This window comes from Manis pentadactyla, chromosome 6 (assembly GCF_030020395.1).
Source record: "Manis pentadactyla isolate mManPen7 chromosome 6, mManPen7.hap1, whole genome shotgun sequence".
NCBI lineage: Eukaryota > Metazoa > Chordata > Mammalia > Pholidota > Manidae > Manis > Manis pentadactyla.
In genome coordinates this window covers 115,360,566-115,382,543 of record NC_080024.1, presented here as the reverse complement: position 1 = coordinate 115,382,543, position 21,978 = coordinate 115,360,566, and positions in this window count along the sequence as shown.

Genomic DNA, 21,978 nt, shown 5'->3' with positions numbered 1-21,978 from the left:
AGATGATTCTATGCCTCACTTTCCACATTTATGAAATGGATATGTTAAAATTTATCATCATAGGGCTATTGTGAGAATTAAACGATAATATACATAACACATAGCAAAGTATTATCTTCCCAGAATAAAATGACAGTAAATTCTAGATGTTATCAAATTGTTATGTTTTCTACTTACATATGTATTATATACTCAATTATACCTAAAATCATATAAAACCAATAGAATGTGATTGGGAGCCTTCAAGAACACGGGGCAGCACTGATCAGAAGAGAAACACATTGTAACGAAAGAGGAAATGTATTAGGTTAAGTTAGAAGTTTATTAAATTGGTACATGAAAAGGTACTCAATATTCCTAATCATGTAATGTAAATCAAAACCATAATGAGATATCACCTCAGCCTTTTATAGTGACTATTATAAAAAAAGATAAAAAATAACAAGTATTGGCAAGGATGTGGAGAAAAGAGAACAATGGGCACTACTGGTGGGAATGTAAATTGGTGCAGCCACTCTGGAAGCACTACGGAGATTCCTCAAAAAACTACAAATAAAATACCATATGATCCAGTAATTCCACTTCTGGGAATTTATCCAAAGGAAGTGAAAAAGGATATCCACTCTACATAAAATAATGTTCACTGAAACATTGCTGAAAATAACCAAGACATTGGGCAGCCTAAGTGTCCACCAATGGATGAATGGACAAAGATATGTACAGTCAAGAAGTGTTCAGCCATAAAAAAGAAATTTTGCTATTTGTGACAACATAGATGGAGCCAGAGGGCATTCTGCTAGTGAAATAAATCAGAGAAAGACAAATACTATATGATTTCCCTTATATATAGAATTAAAAAAAAACAAGCTTATAGATACAGAGAGCTGATAGGAGGTTGCAAAAGGAAATGGTTGGGGGGTAGGCACAATGGGTGAAGGGAGTCAAAAGGTACAAACTTCCAGTTAGAAAATAAGTCCTGGGGATGTAATGTACAGTATGGTGACTACAGTTAATAATGCTGCATTGTATATTTGAAAGTTACTGAGAAATTAGATCTTAAAAGTTCTTAGCAAAAGGAAAAAAATGTGTAACTTTGTGAGGTGACAGATGGTAACCAGACTTAACTGTGGTGATCATTTTGTAATATATACAAATATCCAATCATTATGTTGCACACATGAAACTCATATGTTACATGTCAATTGTGCCTCAATTTTTAAACTATGGTAAGGCTAGGAGGTGACCAGTACAGTGTTGCTCTGTCAAGGTAAGTGGGAGCAGCCAGGACCTGGTAATCAGCTGGGCAGCTCTCGGGAATTTCACGGGAGAGGGCAGAGGCTACGTACAAAACGGGCAGAAGTCATCCCAGGAGTTCCAAATGAAAGGAATGGATTACACAGCCTGTGGGAAGGGAAAAAAAAATTCAAGGCAGAAACTGGGCAAGAACGTGACCAGGTCTTTGCATTAAGAGAACAGGCTGGATGGAAACTAGGAGCCAAGTATTTAGGAGGTGAAAGGTTACCACTCCAACATAGCCAAGAATCTGTGAGAGCCTTAACATTTTCTTCTTTGTTCCACTGGTGATTCAACCAAAAGCTCTAATTAGGGTTAAAAAGCAGAAGCAGTGCTGATGCAATCATATTAAGTGATAAGCCCTATGCTTTAACATGAAGTTCAGTATGATAAAGTACCTGTGCAGCAGCTTCTGAAGGCTTTGAAAGTGCCAAAGTCCTACTCAGAAATCCCCACTAAAGCCTTCATAAAGGCATCCATTATCCCACTCCTAATTAAACCAGCATCTCTTCAACTACCTGCATTAAAACCCACACGTTATTCAACTTTTTAGTTCATTTAATTAGAACCACAGCAACATTATTTCTCATATGAACTTCCAATAACAAATAGACAACATTTCAGCTATGGTTTGTGGCAAACTTGATTTATGGATGCACATTAAAGTACCCATTGTTAGCAAGTTCCTGATATGAGGTACTCTCCAAGTTCCAAGCAGCTGCCTTTACAACCCAGCTTTAAACACCACCTATTCTCCACTTTTCTGTATGTTTATGTCTTGCCTCATCAAACAGCCCATAGCCCCTCCTAGTTAGGGACCCTGCCATTTTCATCTCTTACCTTCAGGTTACCCCAACACTTGGCCAGGCACACAGCCTGTATCTGTCCCAGGGAAGAGGACAGGGTTCAGACAGGAATTCAGTTGAATGGCAAATTAAATCTGCCTTCTCCATACCTGCTCCTTCCACTTTCTCTCTTCCTTTGCTACCACAGTTCTTAAAAGAGTTGTTCCACAGGACAGGTCACTCCACTTCTCTGACTCAGTTTCCACACCTGTATCCCATTGTAATTTATTTAATTAATGTTAAATGTTGAGGACAGAGTCTGGTTATTTAATAAAAGTAGTCCATCGCTATTATCTCAAAAACAAAGGAAGTATGTAAGATGCATTTGGTTAATAAGATCCCCTGTTAAGATATGATTATGAGATTATTAATGTTTGAAGGATACATTTTGAGTTAGAAGGAACAGAATGCCTAAAAGTAGTAGCTTTTGGAAATTATAGTTTGATGCAATATAAAAAAATTAACTAGGAAGGGAAAGTTTCAGAGTTTTTATAATCATCTAAACCCAAGAATAAGGTGAGCCACACAGTCGGAGATTAATTAACCAAACGGAGCAGAGAGACTGCTTTCCCATGATAGATACCATATTGAGCAAAGCCACATGCAGAGGGAGTGAAGAATAAATGGGGACAGAGCAACGAACAGATGGGCTAGGTCCACCTCGGGTGAAGGTTAGCGGTGGAGTTGGGAAGGAAGTTACATAATAAAGGATGGGATCTGGAGGGACACCTGGTGACACTGACCTTGTCAGCTCCAGATCTTAACTCCTGCAAACCTACTAGTGTAAATAAGGGATGTGCTTGGGATTCCACATCCCCTCAGCCTGCCTATTGGGCCTCATACAGCAATGACTGAAGCTTAGATTTGTAGAGCCTATTCTCTGGAGAGCTTTTGTAAATTGGCTTGGTTTATGACAATTTTCACAGCTTGAAATTTAGATTGCCTCTTGCTGCCACCAAAGACTAGAACCCACCTAAAGAGAGTAGGAGGGGTGGATGGGAATCCAGAGTGCCTAGGTCAGTTCAGTTCAACTTCAGATATAAAAACCATTTGCTGATATCATCCATTTCTTGAGCTACACTAGGATGGTCACAGGTCTGAATTTTAAGTTATAGAGGAAATGCTAAGCTCCAAGTAGATCCTAAAATAAACTTAGTCTCCTAACTCATTCCTTGCTTATTATTGATATGTGACCATCCCCAGTCCTTATGATAAGTATAGTGTGTGAAGTGACCCCGTTGTGCCACTGTTTGGCGTTTCATTACAAAATAACTTCATAGTACAGATGAGATTTGCCATCAAATCTGAATGCCAACTGTGCAGATCTGTGATCACAGAGGGAGTATTTATTAAATCTCCTCTAACTCTGGGCACTTATTGAATCTTTACAGAAAGGTTCAACGTTTCTGAGGGTATTCACCTATTTTTAGTAACAAGTTATTAGAGCAAAGCTGCTCTTACATGACTCAGTGGAGGGTGGAAACGGGCACTAAGAATTCAGTTGAACGGTATCACCACATTTAAATAGGAAGTTGGTGTTACCATATCAGATCCCGCTGGGACAGAAAACTACCTGTAACCAGAGCCAGGAGAGCTTGTGCCACATCACTAGAACCATTAAGCATCATATAGTAAGAGCACCTTACAATGAAGGGCCTAAGAGAGTTTTAGGAAGATTAAATTGTGAAAATCTCAAAATAGTCCTTCATGTTACAGTGTTATGACTTCCATAAACTTTGCAATATAATTTACTTAGGTCAAAATATGATTTCATCCTGTCATTTATATTTATATGTATGTATGTATGTATATATGTATGTGTGTATATATATATATATATGATATAGATATAATTATATAAGACATATATAGATAGATAATTCCCATCTTGCTATATTCATTTATATAAAAATATGATATTTAATGCATATAGATATATATATTTTGTATTTACATAAAAAATCTCATCTAACAAATCCTTTTCCAGGATGAGTTAAAACAGCAGGATAAAATAACTATAAATAAATGAAACTTCAATTTATTCAAGATTATCATCAAATATTAATGAATATAAGTGTCAATGCTGAATTTATCAACAACCATCACTCTGAATGTGTGAAAATATGTCCTCTAACAAAAACATTACAGATTTTCTTCATGTAAATGTGTTGTGCTTTTCTTAATCATTTTGTCTAAAGTAAATATTTATGAAATGTCCTATTTTTGTATCCCCTTGTAGTATTCACTGCATATGTATTTCTTACAGAAAAACATTAGACCTCAAATCACAATAAAAATAACCTTGGAATGCTAACATCAACCCACCAGACTGGCAAAAATTAAGGCTGGTGACACCAAGTGTTGGCAAGGATTTAGAACATTAGAGACCCTTATACACCACTTGTGGGAGTCCAAATGAGCAAGGCACTTTGCCGAACAGCCAGGCCTTATCTTGAAAAGCTGGCACATTGCAGAGCCCAGTCTCTTGCACAGAGTTATCATGAGACATGCATAAGAATGTATGTGGTAGCCTGCTTGGTAATAGCAAAAACAAACAGACAGACAGACAAAACCAATGGTCTAACAAACCAAATATACATAAATGAGAAAAATGAATGAACAACTTGTGGAATAATCATAAACCAGAATTAGTACAACACTGAAATTAGAGTAACTGTATACACTGGCATGGATGCACCCTCAAAGAACGTTGTTAAACAAAAAAAGCAAGTTGCAAAGAACACAAATATTTTGCTGCCATTTTGATAAAGTTCAAAAGGAAGCAAAATTTTCAAAACTAGATAGTTTAAAAATAATACTGCACATCATAGTAAAAGAATATAGAACAGTGGGTGACAAAGTAAATTTCCGTAGAGCAGTTCATTGTGGAGGAGGAAAGGGCACTAAAATTTTGAAGCTGAGAGTACATGAAGCATTTTGTGGCTGGTGACAATGTTCTATGTGAAGAAATCAGCACGTTTGTGGTACTTGTTGAATTGTTATGTTTCATATCATAAATTTGCATCAAAGGTTAAAATATTTTATAAATTCATCACTTCAAACCCAAATAGTTTTTTAAGGGTGTGCATTTTATACCTGAGAAGCAATACTCACTTCTCCCAAATCAAGAATTCGGTTTCCATTTCTGATACTGTCCTTAATAGTTTTATGACCGTGGACATGGGACTTAATCGGTCTAGGGATCTTCTCTGTCCAACCTGAAAATGCAGGTCTTAGGAAAGAATCCCTGAGGTCTTTTCTAAAGAATATTCTCTTTCTATAAATTTCTGAGGCTTTTCTTTCTACCTTAGACAAAGTACAGTCTGCACTCACCTCTCAAAAACAAGCCCAAAGAAGTTAATCAATGTACAAGTGTCAACATGTGCCTTTTTAAACAGTAGGTTATTTAATTATATATACCACATTGTTAATTTCCTCTCTTTCCCTAAGGTCTGCTACCCTAGGATTTAAATTTTTTAGCAGCCACACAAAGTGGCTTCTCTCTCTAGGGATTTAGCAGAGCCAGATGGAGATTTTTTTTTTATAATACAGTTCAACCTATGATTTGACTTTACAATTAAAGTGGCATGCAGCATTATACAATTGAAGGAACACTGGACTGCATATTAGAAGCCAACTCCTAATCTTGGCTTCAACATTTACTAGCTGGATAACTGTGGCGAAGTCATTGAACGTCTCTAGGCCTCAATTTATTCATTTGTAATAAGGTGCCAGAAATGGACTAAAGCTCTCTGGGAACATTTTCCTTTCCAACATAGTGTAATTCCACATATTTAAGTTTGCCCTTGGAAACTATTTTTTGACCTAATAATCAACGGTTAAAAAAAGCACTCTAATGGCTTGTAAAAATCATTTACCAAAACCAAACTTTTAAAACCACTTAATTCCACCAGGAGTAACTCATCTTAGAAGAAATTAGAAGGAAATGAGTACATACACTGATGGAGCCACATAAAAAATTACCTAATTCATTTGCTAATATAATCTTTATGAAGATGCTAACCACTGCTCTAGCCACTGTAAATAAAGCAGCCCTCACGGAGCTAAGATTCTTTGCACAACCAGGTCAGTAAGCACTCTGAAAGGCTACCGAAGGGTAGAGAGCAAAGATACCTTTCAACTTTGGCCATTCATTCCATCATCTCATCACCAGAACCTTAAAGCATCTTACATGTCAGAGATTTAGGGACATAAACCCCTATAACACATCTACTTGGCTCTCATCTGTTCCTTCTCCAGCCACTCCAAGAATATACTAGCATCAAAATCTGGATGGGCTCTAGAAAAATAGTTCTGCTAAAAAAATATTAAAAAATCAAAGATTCTTTGCTGCATGATTAATAAAATCAAATTCCTTAATTGATGTCCCTAAACCTCTCTATGACTTACATCTTGCCACACACCATATGTCCTAGCCATCACAAATTTCTCACTTCTATCTAAACATGTTTAGCCCTTTCGTTTACTCACTCAGCCCTTGAGCTTGAGCCTGGCTATGCAACTTCTCCTTCAAAGCCTAACCCAAAAAATATCTCATAAAGTCTTCTTCATCCTATTTTTTACTTTATGAATTAAAAAGTTCTTTACCCCCAGAGCATTATGACCCTATACAAGAGCATTCTCCTCTGTTGCTTTATAACACAGATGCTCATCTGCATAAGTGTCTCCAAGAATGTCATGACTTGTTCAAATTCTTGACCCACAAAATTTGCAAGCATAATGAAACAGTCGTTTTATATCACTAAGCTTTGTAGTAATTGGTTAAACAACAAAAGATAACCACTAACTTTTCCTTTCTCTCACTGTGTTTGCTGAGTTATCTTCTGTTTTCTGAACTTTTTTTCCCTAAACTTACTTTCTTTTTCAATCTGTCTAAGTTACAGAAATAGTTTGCACATCATTCTCTTTCCTTCTCTGGGCCTCCACCACCCAGGTCACCCACCTTGGGTCCCACATACTTCCTGTTAGCTCCGGAATTACCCTCTGGTGTCCCCAACTCTAGACTTCTCTGGAGGAAGAAGGCTTCTTCTGATGGTTCTGCAAGAAGCTAGTCCTTCTCAACCAGGTCATGGAGAGATCGGCATGGCCGCAGCGAATTCTGTAATACGTTGTAATAAGTACACACGAGATGTTGCTGGAAACCAGAAGAAGTAGTGTGTAAATCTCCCAAGGGAAGCAGGGCTAGCCTCAAGCTGTCCTGAACAATGTTTAGAAGTCCACAGTGCAGAAAAGGAAGAGGAATGAAACAGAAACAAGACAAAAAAGACAAACATGACAATATCTGGCGTTATTAGGAAATGACAAATACGGTGACCAGAGGCATAAAACTACACAATGTGGGGGAGTGTTAAGAGTTAAGGCTGGAAAATGCTACTTGACCAGGTCATAAGAGAGCTGACATGCTATACTGAGATGAAATGTTATTTTATAGGTCTCTGAGGGCCAAACATCAAATGATTCAATTTGGGAGTTTCAGCAAATAAAAACACTTCAAAATGATTTATCTAATGTAACTTCAGAGGATAGTTTGGAAGAGAGTGAAAGGGAACATAGAATGAGCAGGAAGGAGGCTCCTGGGCTAGCAGAGCAAAGAAATGGTGAAGTCCCAGGAAGCTGAGGTTCCTGGGTTGTAGAAGGGAAGTGTTCTTGAGAGAAAGGCAGTCATTAAAATTCGATGAGAGGATGTGAGGTAGTAAACGTGGAGGCTACTCACTTTTGACTTACTTGAAGGCTACCTCAGAAACTGCCTCGGGTTTCTGGCTTGAGCAAGGAGGAGGCTAATGTAACATGAAATGGAAAATACGGTCATATAAAAAAATAGTAGTATCAGATTCTGAATAATGGAAATGTGTTATGGCAAAATGAAGAGAGAAGGAATAGGAGTCAGGAGTGATAACTCCTAGAGTCCCAGAAAAACAGGGTACAAGGTAGAAGAGAGGTGAGGTTGAAGTGGATAAGTTGTTGTGGTCACAGAAGAGGCAACAGCTTTGAATCATCTCTCAATCCCAACACCAACGGAGGGAGAGCACAGATGTGAGATGACCGTGACTTAGCTGCATCTATCATTTAACTTTGTAAAGAGTTTTGGTGTATTTAAATGCAATTGCTCCAGATGTTCTACAAACTCATAATTCTTTAATCACAGTAATAAAATCACTCTACAAAAAATGTGATTCTGGAGCAATAAAATATGCCTAATTTCTGAATTCTTTGTTTTACTTTCCTCTCCCAGCACAGGGAAAGATTCAACTGCATAGCACCCAAAGGCTGGGTAGCAGCATGTCACAGGTACAGGCCATGGGACCAGGAAAGTTGAGGATGGGCGATGATGCGTGAAGAGCTGAGAGGGCTCAGGGGCTCAGAGCCAGGGAGGCATGCATGCTGGTATCATAAATTAGCTGGTTAGAAATTAGCAGACTCCAGGAAAGGTGGCCAGAATACTTAGCAAAGAAGCTCAAAATATACAAGATGATTTTGGTAGCCAGGGGCAGGTCAGGAACTCAGAGAAACATTTCTGGAAATGGCCAGAGGAGAAAGTTCCCCGGGAAGTGGTCTGGAAAGCAGACAAACATGGTCCTGTTAGGAAGACTGTGGTAATGGCCTCATGTTTCTAGCAGTGTGAGAGATCTTTTATGTCTTTTCCTCTTATGGAAACAGTTAATTCCCAAGCATGATTGCCTGGGACCTGCGGGCAGAGATATACGAATACAAGTAACTGGCTGGATGCAGGTCCCTAAAGGCCAATGGTTCTGAAACTTTAGCATGCATCATAAACACCTGGAAAGCTTGTTAAATCAGGGATTTCTGGACCCCTGCTCCCATAGTTTCTGATTTAGGAGGTCTGAGTTGGGCTCAGGTGCCAGCATTTCTGACCCGTTCCCCAATGACGTGATGGCGCTGGTCTGGAGACCATACTCGGAGACTGTACTTTGGGAACCACTGCCAACTGTCATGTGTTTTTAACCCTAGATGTCCCCCAGAATCATGTGACAAGCTTTGTAAATGCTCAACCTGAACCACCCTACAGATGGAGATTGAGGAGATCTAGGATGGGATATGAGATCAGTATTTATTTTAAGTTCTCTAGATGTTTCCAATGTCTAGACAAGGTTGAGGATTATTGATATTGTAGACGTAAGTTAAACAATGACAAGTTAGTTCTTTTTTTGGATTCAGCCATGTCATTTTTCTGAAGGGGTGTTAACTTCTTTCTTTAGACCTATGAGTTTAAACTCTTCATGAGGTCTAATAGTGGTTATGTTTAACTAAAGCACTTTACTTAAACCTGCTGCTCAAAGTTCAATTTATGTCAGTTAAGTATTTAGGTAACATCATCAATAATTCATACAAACCATCATAGAATATTCAATTTATCTTTAGAAACAGAGTTAATTCCTAACAATGGAAGGAAAATTTTGGTTTTCTTCATCCATGCTGCCAACACTTAGAGGAAAAAGAATTTTTTCTAAAACAACAATAAAGCAGCAGAGAGGAAAATTCAATAAAGTTGCTGAGGAATGACAGTGCTCTAGGAACAGATGGGCTGGTTCATTTCTGAAATTTTATAAAGAATATCGATTGACCAAAACATCGACAAAGATTTTTAATGCAACTTTAGAGACAGAGAAAATAAGTAAGCCCTTTGCAACATACTGTAGCCAAGTGAGACACTTGAATGCAAGGATAATGTTTTCAACCTCTGTGCATTTTTAAAATTACTAAACAATCGATCAATTAACAGTTACTAATATTATGCTGGTATGATCTTGGTTTTCTTTACCAATTCCTCTTCTTTGTGTACTAAATATGGTTTTAAAATGATTATATACTGAAATGGCATTTCTACTTGTTTCTTGGAATCTTTGAATTATACACTTAATGGAAGATACTTTAGGATGGAGAAACAGGAAGTACTACAGAAAGTGTATTTATTTCTTTTTATGGGGCAAATTTTTGTCATCAAAATAATGGACTGTCCCCTTCAGAAAACAACACAAGAGCTGTTTTACAGCTTCTTTTGGAAGATTTACACATACACCCTCCTCAGGGTTCCCAGCAGTATCTCATGTGTACTTACTCCAACACATGCCAAATTTAGCTAATATACTGGTCCCTCCATTGTACTGAGAACCAAACATAGTATATGGCAAAGAAAGGCTCAATAAATGTTTCTGAAATACAAGACCGATATATCATCCAATAGGCCCTGCATTATTTTAATTATTTAGAAAAGTATTTTGCTTATCACATTTCAGCCCCTGATCCTTAAAGTGCTCATAACCTTTATTTATTCATTCTTCTTAGTATTTATGTAGTTGAAATGACTGGAAGCTTGAGTCTGTTGGCTGATGGATTAAAAAAAAGTTGACTCCAGAAATTTTGAAGAACAAGGTAGATTTTTTGGTAGACATTTTACCCAGCACATTACCTGCCACAGAGCACTGCTGTTGGCAACAGTGATACTCAGAAAGGAGGAGAGTCATATTAATTGACTTAAAAGGTTCAGGAAAGAACTAGTGCATGCTTCCTTCCCACCCTGACACTCCTTTGACATTACTGATGCCCACTTCTGAGAAACCCACCCTGTACCCACCTGGTGAACTGAGTGACCCCCACTAAGTACACCACAGAATCCTTTGCACCTCATCTTCCTGATACCCCCGGTGGATTGAATCCAATTCTTTCCTTCTTTCTCTTTAGTCTGTGAGTTCACTGAAATGGAGGTGATGCCATTTCTAATGATGATTTTTAAGTACTTATTAGGAGTTGACTTATTGGTAGGACTCAAGACTCAAAACCAAAGCTCTAAATTCAACTTCTTCAACTAACAATTATTTAAGTTTATGTTCAAACATGCCTTGTTGTTATAAACCATAAATTTAAATTAGTGAGAACTTTGTTACCTCACATTCATTCTCTGGAAAAATATTTAAGAACCAATAGTGGGCAAGTATTTATTAAGAAGCTCTGTGCTAGGATGATGAGAAAGAGAATAATGGGGATAGGTTGATCTATTTTGCAAATGGTGGTCAAGAGTGGCATGAATGAGAAAAAAAGCAGTCATGTGAAAAGATTTGAGAACAGGGAAGGGACAAATTCCCAGGCAGATGAAATAAAATATCTTAGAAAGTATTAATTGTCCTTACATCTTATACTAGAATATTTATGACTGTGTGATATGAACTCAATTTCAATTACAGAATTTCTAATAAAACATTTTGACCCACATACACTCCATACATGTATATACAAATCAATTTTAAGTTCATGTCTAATATATATAAACTGAATTTGGATTTCAATGTAGGGCACTTACAGATTGAAAAATGGCCAAGCATTTGGCCATATATTTCCTGTCTTTAACAAATTAATGCATTACTATTAATTCATCACTTTTACTAGCACCCAACTAGAACTCTCATTAAGTTTATGTCCTATGATAATTAAAAATTCAAACTTTTCTTGGGGGGGGGTCAGGAATATAATTTATTAAAACAAAAGCATTAGAAATAGTCTGTACAGAAACAAGGGAAGAAAGACTTAAGACGTTTCCCTTATAAAACATATTTATTGTCTGTGACATCTCAATGTCAACAGAGACTTTGTAAAGGGCTTTCAGTTTTATATGTGTCCACCTACATTTTGGCCTCTGTTAATTTACATGAGCCAAACATCCTGTACTAATATTTATTTATCTGAGGCAGGGATACTTACATAGTCAACTTGCCTTTTTCTTAAAAAATTAAAGTTAAAAAAAAAACTGTCATGCTTGGTTTTTGATGCTATCAAAATTCTTGCACCCCAGAAGAACCCACTGAAAAAAGGCACCAGTAAAAGAATCAAGATACAACTCAAAGAAAGGATCCATAGGGATTCCTTAACACAACAGACACTATAAAACAAAGAAGCCTCATCTTCAAACAAGAGGGTTGTAAATTTTTAGCACAAGTAATTCTAAGTCTATTTTGTTCCCACATATGAGATGTATGCAAAGAGGAGGAAGGCATTACAAAAAACTAAGAGAAGTGTCACTTTGAGAATTGCCAGATAACTACCTCCTGGACCAGCTAAGCTGTAAAGTGAAACTATTTAAAACAAGTGGAAGATATACCTTGCAGGCAACTGGAGACACATCTTTGAGAGTTAATCAGTTTTGCAATAATGAAGTTTATTACTTCCATTTCACTCAGATACTTAGCAAATCAGAAGAACTAGGTTAGGCAACAGAAGAGCATAGAGCCTAGTGCTAAAAGACCTTGGTTCAATTTTCAGCTCTACCCAGAGCAGTTCTGTGGTCTGAGAATATATTATGTAAAGCATGATATCACTTTCTACATAGTGCTGACATAATGTGCTTAGTGCACAGTAGGCATTCGGTAAGGTACATAATTATTATTACTAGCAGTATTATTATAGGGATATAAATTTGTAAGAAACTGGCCCTACATTACAGTTTATAATCTGGTAGATTATAAAACTCAAGTAGTTACAACACAATACGGTAGCTACTATATCCAAGAAATATATGGACTGTTGTTAAAACAGAAAGGATAAACGAATGACACCATAGTGAAAGTAATCCCACACCTTGCCTAGAGCCTTGTCAAATCCTAAAGCTAGAACATTTGGAGTAAAGGTCTGAATTTTAAAATGCTCTGAATTAAATAAATCTATCAAAGAAGAGTATTTCAATAATCCCACTCATTTTGTTCTATTTTTTGCATAGCTATATTCCTTCTAACATCCTAAAAATAGTATTTATTATGCTTATTGTTGTTTCCTCCCACTTGAAGGCAAACTCCACAAGGAATGCCTCTTGTCTTCATCCTTGTTCAGGACTGAATTCAAAGCACCTAGAAGAGGGCCTGGCATGTATTAATTATTCAATGAATTGTTGTTTGAATGAATGAATGAATTGGTAATTCCCATCATACGATAGTGGGCATCTTCAAGATCTAGAGTGCATAGAAAAAAATCTGGCAAAAAGGGCCCAAGTACAAAAGAATACAGTTACACCTCTCTCTCCTAACTAACATACTGATATCTAAATAACCTCCATATCTTGGTTTTTCACACAGGACATAACATGGACAATTGAGCTATACCGGACTTTTCTTCCTTTATTCAAATTCAAATAAAATAGTTCACATAAATGTAGACTGTCCATAGTTATTAGTGCCCACGAGTAAGATCTTTTGGCTCCCTCATCTCCTCACCAGGTTCTCGTTCTGGACCAAGGGAAACTATACCTCTGTGATAGCAGCTGCTATTGCCTGAGTATCTATCGTCCAGCACCCCACCACTGGCTGAACCAGGGAGTTCCTAATTCTGTGGCAGAAGGTGTGGTGTATGTTCCTGGACACAATTTAGATTCCTTTTCTTCCATAGATACAGGGTCCTGAATTTTAGGTATATCTGGTTTTCATTAGAGCAGTACTATTTTGTTTGCAGGAAATGGGTAAAAAAGACTCTAGAAATTTAACTCTGGAAGCTAGCCACCAACAGATAACACAATTTCTATGGGATAATTCTGTTTGATGTCTAAAAATATTCAGCTTATAAGCTTATCTTGGGAACACAACCTGTCTGTAAATTAATACTGCCAATGTTTAAATTGCATTTAATGTGAGTTTATCATCTCCCTTTGGAGCATCACAAGCCACTTTGTGTGTGCCAACATTTCTACCCAAAAGGGATCCCTGAAAAATGGCTTGAGAAAGAGTACCTTGTATTTTGTTCTATGGGGTTTTAAACCTACATCATACAAGTATATGGAATATTGTGTTACTGTAACAGATTAACAAACTACAAAACACAAATAATCTAGATATAACTGCCCAGAAGTCTTTCCCTTAATGAAAAAACAATGGAATTTTTCCACCTTATCAGTCAGGAAAGTTCTCATTTTGATTTGTATTGGTTTCCATCTGCTGAACCCTTTCTAAGAGAAAACCGAGAGCAGAAGATACCTGACATGAGGCAGAAGATAAACCCCGTGGGGCTGAGGAAGTGGATGCAATCAGAAGATATACACTCCACCTGCCAACACAACACCAACTCAGGGCTCATCATGACCTTTAGGAAATGCTCCTCCTTAAGGATCAAGCATCACTCCCTGTTCCCGGTGAGCCTCCATGTTTTCCCTCTCCCTTTCCCTATCCCATTCTGTTTTGGTAAATATGCCTTCTGGTCAGACTAAATTAAAATTCACATTTGGAATGTTGCTTTAGGTACACTGGACTGTTTCACATTTAAATCGTCCTTGGGGAGAAAGACATGACTTTGAGTTCTTTTGAAATTTCCTCACAGCATATGGTACCCTTGGCGGTCCGGGCTATGGGCCTCCTTCCCTAGAGAGGGAGGCATGGAGCCTACAAGAGCTACTCTAAGTTGTATTATGCAAGACCACAAAGACCAGGGTGCTCAAAAAATATGAGCTATTGCAGGGAATTGCTATCACTGACTTCAGATAACAAAGGACCATGAAATAAGATCTAGGAATCTTCACTAGGATAAAAAAAATATATCATAAGTAGGCAAGAATTCTTGAAATTCTTGATGCCCCATTGATGTAAAAAAGATGGTTGGTAAACAACATTTACTAATTGCCCATGAAGAGCCCACCACCACTGAACTATCTACTTTACATAGGTTGGCTCATTTAGGCCTTTCAAAAACTCTGATGTGTAAGTTTAATTATCTTCATTTTACAGGTGAGAAAATTGGCCTCAGAAAACTTAACTAACGTGACCAAAGTCACCTAGCTAGTATAAATAACTCAGGAGAGTACAATCAAGACTGGGGGGCAGGGGGCAATATTCTGATCTGGAACACAAAAACAGCAGCTAGCATCATGAATCTACTGATTATCTTTCAGCAGATAACTCCCTAATCAACATCTCAAATTCTATCATTTTATAAAACTCAGGTTTAATGTTTCCCAAGTTGCTGATGGGACATGTCCAATGTTGTCTTAAAAATCAACATAACGAAAACAGAGCTCAATTTTTCTCTCTACAAATTAGATCCCTATCCCAAACCCTCATATATTCCAGTAATGTCTATTCCCCGTGTCCTCACACTCCAAATGTCCACTCAGCCTATGCTGTCTCCAATAACTAATTACCAATCATCAAGAAAGCAGCTGTGACACACTGAAAATTCACTCTGCTGGCTACTAGGCTTAGGCCTAGGAGAGATGCAAAAATACATCAGCCAGTTCATCTCTTAAAAGAGCTTAAAATCTAGAAGTATTCACATTAAATGTTTAAAACGTAAATTATAAAGTAAATGATCCAAAAAGTGCAACTGGAATTCAGGGGAAAAGGTTACCCTGGGCTAGAGTAGTCTTAAAATGTTTCATGTGAGAGAGGAGATTTGACTTGGCTGGCCTTCAAGGATGGAGAGGGCATTGAAACAATTATTTTAAAAGAAATCCTTGCTTGTGGTAAAACACTCAAACTATATAGAAGGACATGAAGGGAAAAGAAAAGCCCTGCCTCCCCTTGTTTGAGCCCTACGAGAATCTGCTGTTACTAAGTGTCAAATTGGCAGAATTTAAATACATGAAGAGAAAAGAAACCAAGGAAGAGGAGAGAATGACCCAAACAGCACAGTCCTGACAAGCAGGGGCAGTCCTGGTGGGGCACTCTGATGTAAGGGACTAACTAAGAGATGGAGCTGAGTAATGAAGGGGGCCAGCTGTGCCCTCTCACACTGTGCATTTGTCCCCCTCACATGTCTGAAGGCCAGCATGGCCCAGGTATTGCTAGGCTCTGGGGGATGCAGGAATAAAAAGGGATGTGATTGATGCCCTTGTGGTCTCAAGGACAAAGTCTGAGGAATCTCACAATGACTTTGACAGTTCTTTGAAAAGTAAGCCCAGGTGCATATTTAATCAGAAGGAGACCCTGGGGGCAAGATGTCCATGAAGAGATTTCCACGTATTCCAGAAACAGAAGTCACAAATTCCAACTAATTCAAACTCTGACTTAATGGGGAAGAAATTAAGACCAAGAGGAATCATGCATTTGCTAAATTTGGGATGTAATCTGAGACTTTATAAAATAACCACTGAAAGGAAAGTTTTAAAGAACTAAATGTGAAAATAGTTGATGAGATATGAAAAGACGACACTTCCATCACTTCAGAATTGGAAAAGATTTCCCAAACAAGATATCTCTACCATAGAGAGAAGAATCAAAAAGGAACCTATTTTAAAAATAATATTTTCACCCAAAGACAATTAAAAATAAACACAAGACACCAGTTGTAAGAAGATCATTGAAATGCACATTACAGGAAAAACTGTGGTACCTAGCACATGTAAATAGCTCCCATAAATAAAAAAGTTGTGTTTTGGGGTTTTCTTTAAGCTGTGGGAGAGTGGACAACACATATGAATAAACATTCCAAAGAAAACTGAATGTTAATCAAGAGACAAAAAAAATGGTCAACATTACTAGTAGCCAGTCAGGGAACAACACATTGAAACTACAAGGAGATTTCATTTCACCTTCAAAAGATTGGCAAAAAAGAAAATGTATCACCAAGTGTTGACAAGGATGCCAAACAAAAGAAGCCCCTATAAATTGATGATGGGAATATAAATAGACACAATTATTTTTGGTAATTTGGCATTACCTGCCAATTCCCACCTTCCTACAATTCCAACCAGAAGAAAAGCCACCTTTGTTAACACAAGGAGATGTGTGCATATGAATGTTCATAGCAGCCTTATGGGAAAATACCCTGAATGTCCATCAACAGCAGGTTGGTACATTACTAATGATATATTACACAACAAAATACCAAAGAGCAGTAAAAAATGAATGAATAGGATGTACATATATCAACAAAATGCCAGTCAATTAAGTAAGGTGGAAAAGACTATGAAAAGTGTGTCACTATTTATATAGTGTTCAAAAACTGCAAAATGAGAAACTACTGCTTCAGTACACACACATCTATATATATATAGCAAAGTAAAGGAAATGCACAGAAATAAGAAGCAGAAAGTTCAGTACCGGCAACTTTGTTTTATTGTGCTTCAATTTATTGCACTTCACAAATAATTGTATTTTTTACAAATAAAAGGCTTGCATCAGCTCTGCATTAAGCAAGTCTATTGCAGCCATTTTTCTAAGAGCATTTGCTCACATCATGTCTTTGTGTCACACTTAGGTAATTCTCTCAATATTTCACTTTTCATTATTATTATTTTTTTTATAGTGACCTGTGATTGGTGATCTTTGATCTTAATATTGTAATTGTTTTGGGGTGCCACAAATGGTACACATATAAAATGACAAACTTAATAAACAAATGGGTGTGTTCTGACTACCAGCCATTCTCCATCTTTCTCCCTTTCCTGTGGTCTCCTATTCCCTGAGACACAATATGGAAATTAGGCCAATTAATAACCCTACAATGGCCTCTAAGTTTTCAAGCGAAAGGAAAAGCCTCCTGTCTTTCACTTTAAATTAAAAGCTAGAAATGATTAAGCTTAATGAGGAAGGCAAGCTGAAAGCTGACAGGCTGAAAGCTGGGTCTCTTGTGCAAACAGCCAAGTTATGAATGCAAAGGAAAAGTTCTTGAGACATTTAAAATAGTATTCCAGTGAATATATGAATGATAAGAAAGTGAAACAGCCTTATTGCTGATACAGAGAAAGTTTCAGTGGTCTGGGTAGAAAATCTAACTAGCCACAACCCTCCCTGAAAACAAGTCTAATCCAGAGCAAGACCCTCACTCTCCTAAATTCTATGAAGGCTGAAATTGGTGAGGAAGCTGCAGAAGAAAAGTTGGAAGCTAGCAGAGGTTGATTCATGAAGTTTAAAGAAAGAAGCCATAAACATAAAACATAAAAGTGCAAGGGGAAGCAGCAAACGCTGAAGTAGAAGCTGAAAAAATTATCCAGAAGATCTAGCTAAGATCATTAATGAAGGTGGCTACAATAAAATATTTTCAGTGTATATTAAACAGCCTTATGGTGGAAGGAGGTGTGATCTAAGGACTTTCATTGCTAGAGAGGAGAAGTCAATACCTTGCTTCAAAGCTTCAAAGGACAGGCTATTCTCTTGTTAGGGGCTAATGCAGATGGTGATTTTAAGTTAAGTTGAAGCCAATGCTCATGTAACATTCTAAAAACCCTAGGGCCCTTAAAACTTAGGCTAAATCTATTCTGCCTGTGCTCCATAAATAGAACAACAAAGCCTGAATGACAGTGCACCTGTTTACCACATGCTTTACTGAATATTTTCAGCCCACTGTGGAGACCTGCTGCAAAAAAAAGATTCCTTTCAAAATATTACTGTGCCTCAACAATGCATCTACTCATCCAGAGCTCTAATGGACAAGGACAACAAAATTAATGTGGTTTTCATGCTTGCTAACACAACATTCATTCTGCATCTCATGGATCAGAGAGTAATTTCGACTTTCAAGTCTTATCATTTAAGAAATACATGTTGTAAGGCTTTAGCTGCCATAGATAGTGAGTCCTCTGATGGATCTGGGCACAGTAAACTGAAAACCTTCTGGGAAAGATTCACCATCCTAGATGCCATGAAGCACATTTGTGACTCATGACATGATGTCAAAATATCAATGTAAACAGGAGTTTAGAAGTTGATTCCAATTGTCATCAATGATTCTGAGGGGTTCACTGCACATGTGGTTGAAACAGAACTGGAACTACAGACTGAAGATGTGACTGCATTGCTTCATTCTCATGATAAAATTTAAACGGATGAGCAGTTGCCTCTTATGTATGAGCAAAGAAAGTGGTGTGTTGTGATGGAATCTACTCCTGGTGACAATACTGTGAAGACTGCTGACATGACAGCTAAGGATTTAGAATACAGCATAAACTAGTTGAAAAGCAGCAGCAGGGTTTGAGAGGACTGACCCCAATTTAGAAAGAAATTCTATTGTGGGTAAAATGCTACCAAACAGCATTGCTAAGGAGAAACTGTTCATGAAAAGAAAGTTAATTGTGTAGCAAATTTCATTTTTGTTTTATTTAAATTGCCAAATTGCCACAGCCATCCCAGCCTTCAGTAACCACCACCCTGATCAGTCAGCAGCAATCAACAGTGAGATAAAACCCTCCTCCACCAGCAAAAGATTACAACTTGCTGAAAGTTCAGATGGTGGCTAGCATTTTTTAGCAATAACGTATTTTTTAATTAAAGTATGTACTTTTTTTAGACATAATGCTATTGCACATTAATAGACTACAGTATAGTATAAACATAACTTTTGTATGTACTGGGAAGCCAAAAAACTCTTTTGACTGGCTGTATTGCTGTGGTCTGCCAAGGTATGCCCAGTACAGGGTACCACTGAGGGGAGATATGCTTGTAGAACAAGTACTCTGAAAGTACTGATAGTATGTGCAATGACTTATTTCATGATCTGAGGGATAAGTACATAGGTGTTTATTATAACATTTAACTTTTGGTGTTACTGAAATATTTCACAATAATTTTTTATTAGTAATAGAAAATTGAAAAACACTTTGTAACACAGGTATAGGGTAAAGGAGAAGTCAAAGAGTCAAATATTAAATTTTTTCAAAATATTTTTATATGTCTTCTCTTCTTGCATTCCTTCTTCCCTAAACCTGGTTTCTCATTCATTAATGCCACTATTAGTGCAACAGCCCCCTAATGCTTCTCTGTTCCGATCTGATAGTAGACTGATACCTGCATCAGTCCAAGAGGCCACTTCTTCATATCATATCCACTCACATTCCTTCAATGCTCCTATCAACTCTAACCATGCTTGTAGGTCATTGAAACCCTCCGCAGTGTGTCTCCATCCCTGTCAACCAAAGTCATCTCCAGACCTAATTAAAATGCACTAGAAGGGCTAGAGCAGAAGACTATCTCCCTGAACCAGGCATATGCCAATATACTTTGCATCTCCATGTCTTCATAAATGTCTTGCCTTATCTGAAAAGGCATCCCTTCTTCCATTTAACACTTTCGTGAAAGTCCAGCTTAAGATCTTCCTCTTTAGGAAGCATTCCACAGGGTCTCATTCTTGCTGAATTCTGCCCCTCCATAAAAGCCCAAGATAAGTATAATTAGTCCCAAATATTTGAGCACTTAATTTTATTCTGAACACATTTTTACTAATCATTTCCTACATCTGAATCTTATCCTTTGGATTCGTTTTTAAGCTGCCCAAGGATTTGAACTGTGTTTTGCACTTCTGTATTCCCCCCACAAATGAGTACACATGAGCTGTTGTAATTGTGTTTGTTTGCCCATACTTGGAAAGACTATATCTGACATCTATCATCTAGAGCCCTTAGGATTCTAATCAAAGCAGAATATCTTAAATTATCAGTAAAAGAAGGCAAATCTATAGAAATGATTATGCATCATAGTTTATAAAGCCATTGACTATGTCCATTTTGAGTTTTAACTGTCCCTCACAGATCCTTTAAGGCTGAACAGTGAATCTAACATCTCCTGCAGGTACCCAGTAGCAATACGCTGGCCCACCTCACCACACCATTCTAGTATCTCAGAAGCATAGAGCAGGACAGACTATGCTATATACCTGGCCAGAAACTAGTACAGAAAATCATGGAAATACCTAGAAGGCTGTGATTCCATGTAATTTGAAATGGTGGATTCCAACAGCTCCCATAAGTGAGAGCCACCCCTCACTGGTTTTAACTAACCAGCCCCAAACAAGAAAGTCAGTGGTAGCCACCTCTCTCCCTCCCCCTATCGTCTCTCATCCCCATGATCTGATCCAGTCTTAGAATCCTCTATGAACACTGGTATCCCCTCTATAAACAACCCTTACACTGGCCACTATCTCTGTTATCCCTTGAGCTCATGGTCTGATAGAGGTAGACAGGCATATAAACAGAAAATTAAATTCACAATTTAGATACAAATATGTATCAGATTCAGTGGAAGAACAAGAGGAGAGCTCAGTCCTATATGGTAGAGTTTGACAAAAGAGCTAGTGTTAAGCTTGGTTGGGGTGGAAGGGTGAATTCAACACAGGCAAGTTGGGTGGTTAAGCTATTCATCATTTATTTTGAGTAAGAAGGAGGAGAAAGAGAGGAAAGCAGGAGGTTTTGTTCTGTTTCATTTTAAATCCTTTTCTTATTTCAGAACTGACCTCTACCCACAGACTGCAATTTCTCTAGTTAGGAAATGTAGCATAACTGGCTCCAAAACATGTTGACCATCCTGAGATCAGCCCTGTGTTTCCCAGTTATTATCAGAGTAAGCTTAGGACAAAACAGTGCACTTTGGGACTGCAAGGAGGGCCATGCAAAAGCCCCATAATGCTACCCACCCTTAGAGTTAAGGTCCTTACACAGTCAGAATACAGATTTGCATTCACTCATTTGTTCATTCATTCATTCACTCACCCAATGCTTACTGACCATACTAAGGGCCAGGGCCATCCTAGGCATGGGGTGATACTTGGTGAGTGTTCTAATGTAATTCTTCATCTCAGGGAATGCACAGTTCAGTGGGGAAGGCAGTTGACTGAATTATCACAAAAGCCAAAACATCACTATTTACTGTAAAAGGACCGTGAAAAAAAGTATAAAGCACTAAAACTTAATTCAGCTGGATAGCTTCACTGCTTAAATGACTTTTCAGCTAAGGTCTAGGAAAGAGGAAAAAATGTAAGAAACAGTGATCCAGGAAGAGCATGGAAAGACATCTTACTCTGCATCACAGAAGCTAGAGAATCAAGTGAGCCTCATCTGCATTGCCCAGGAAAGGGTTCAAACCATAAACCTGTATATGCTTCCCGCTTCAAGTTCTCTGCTGCT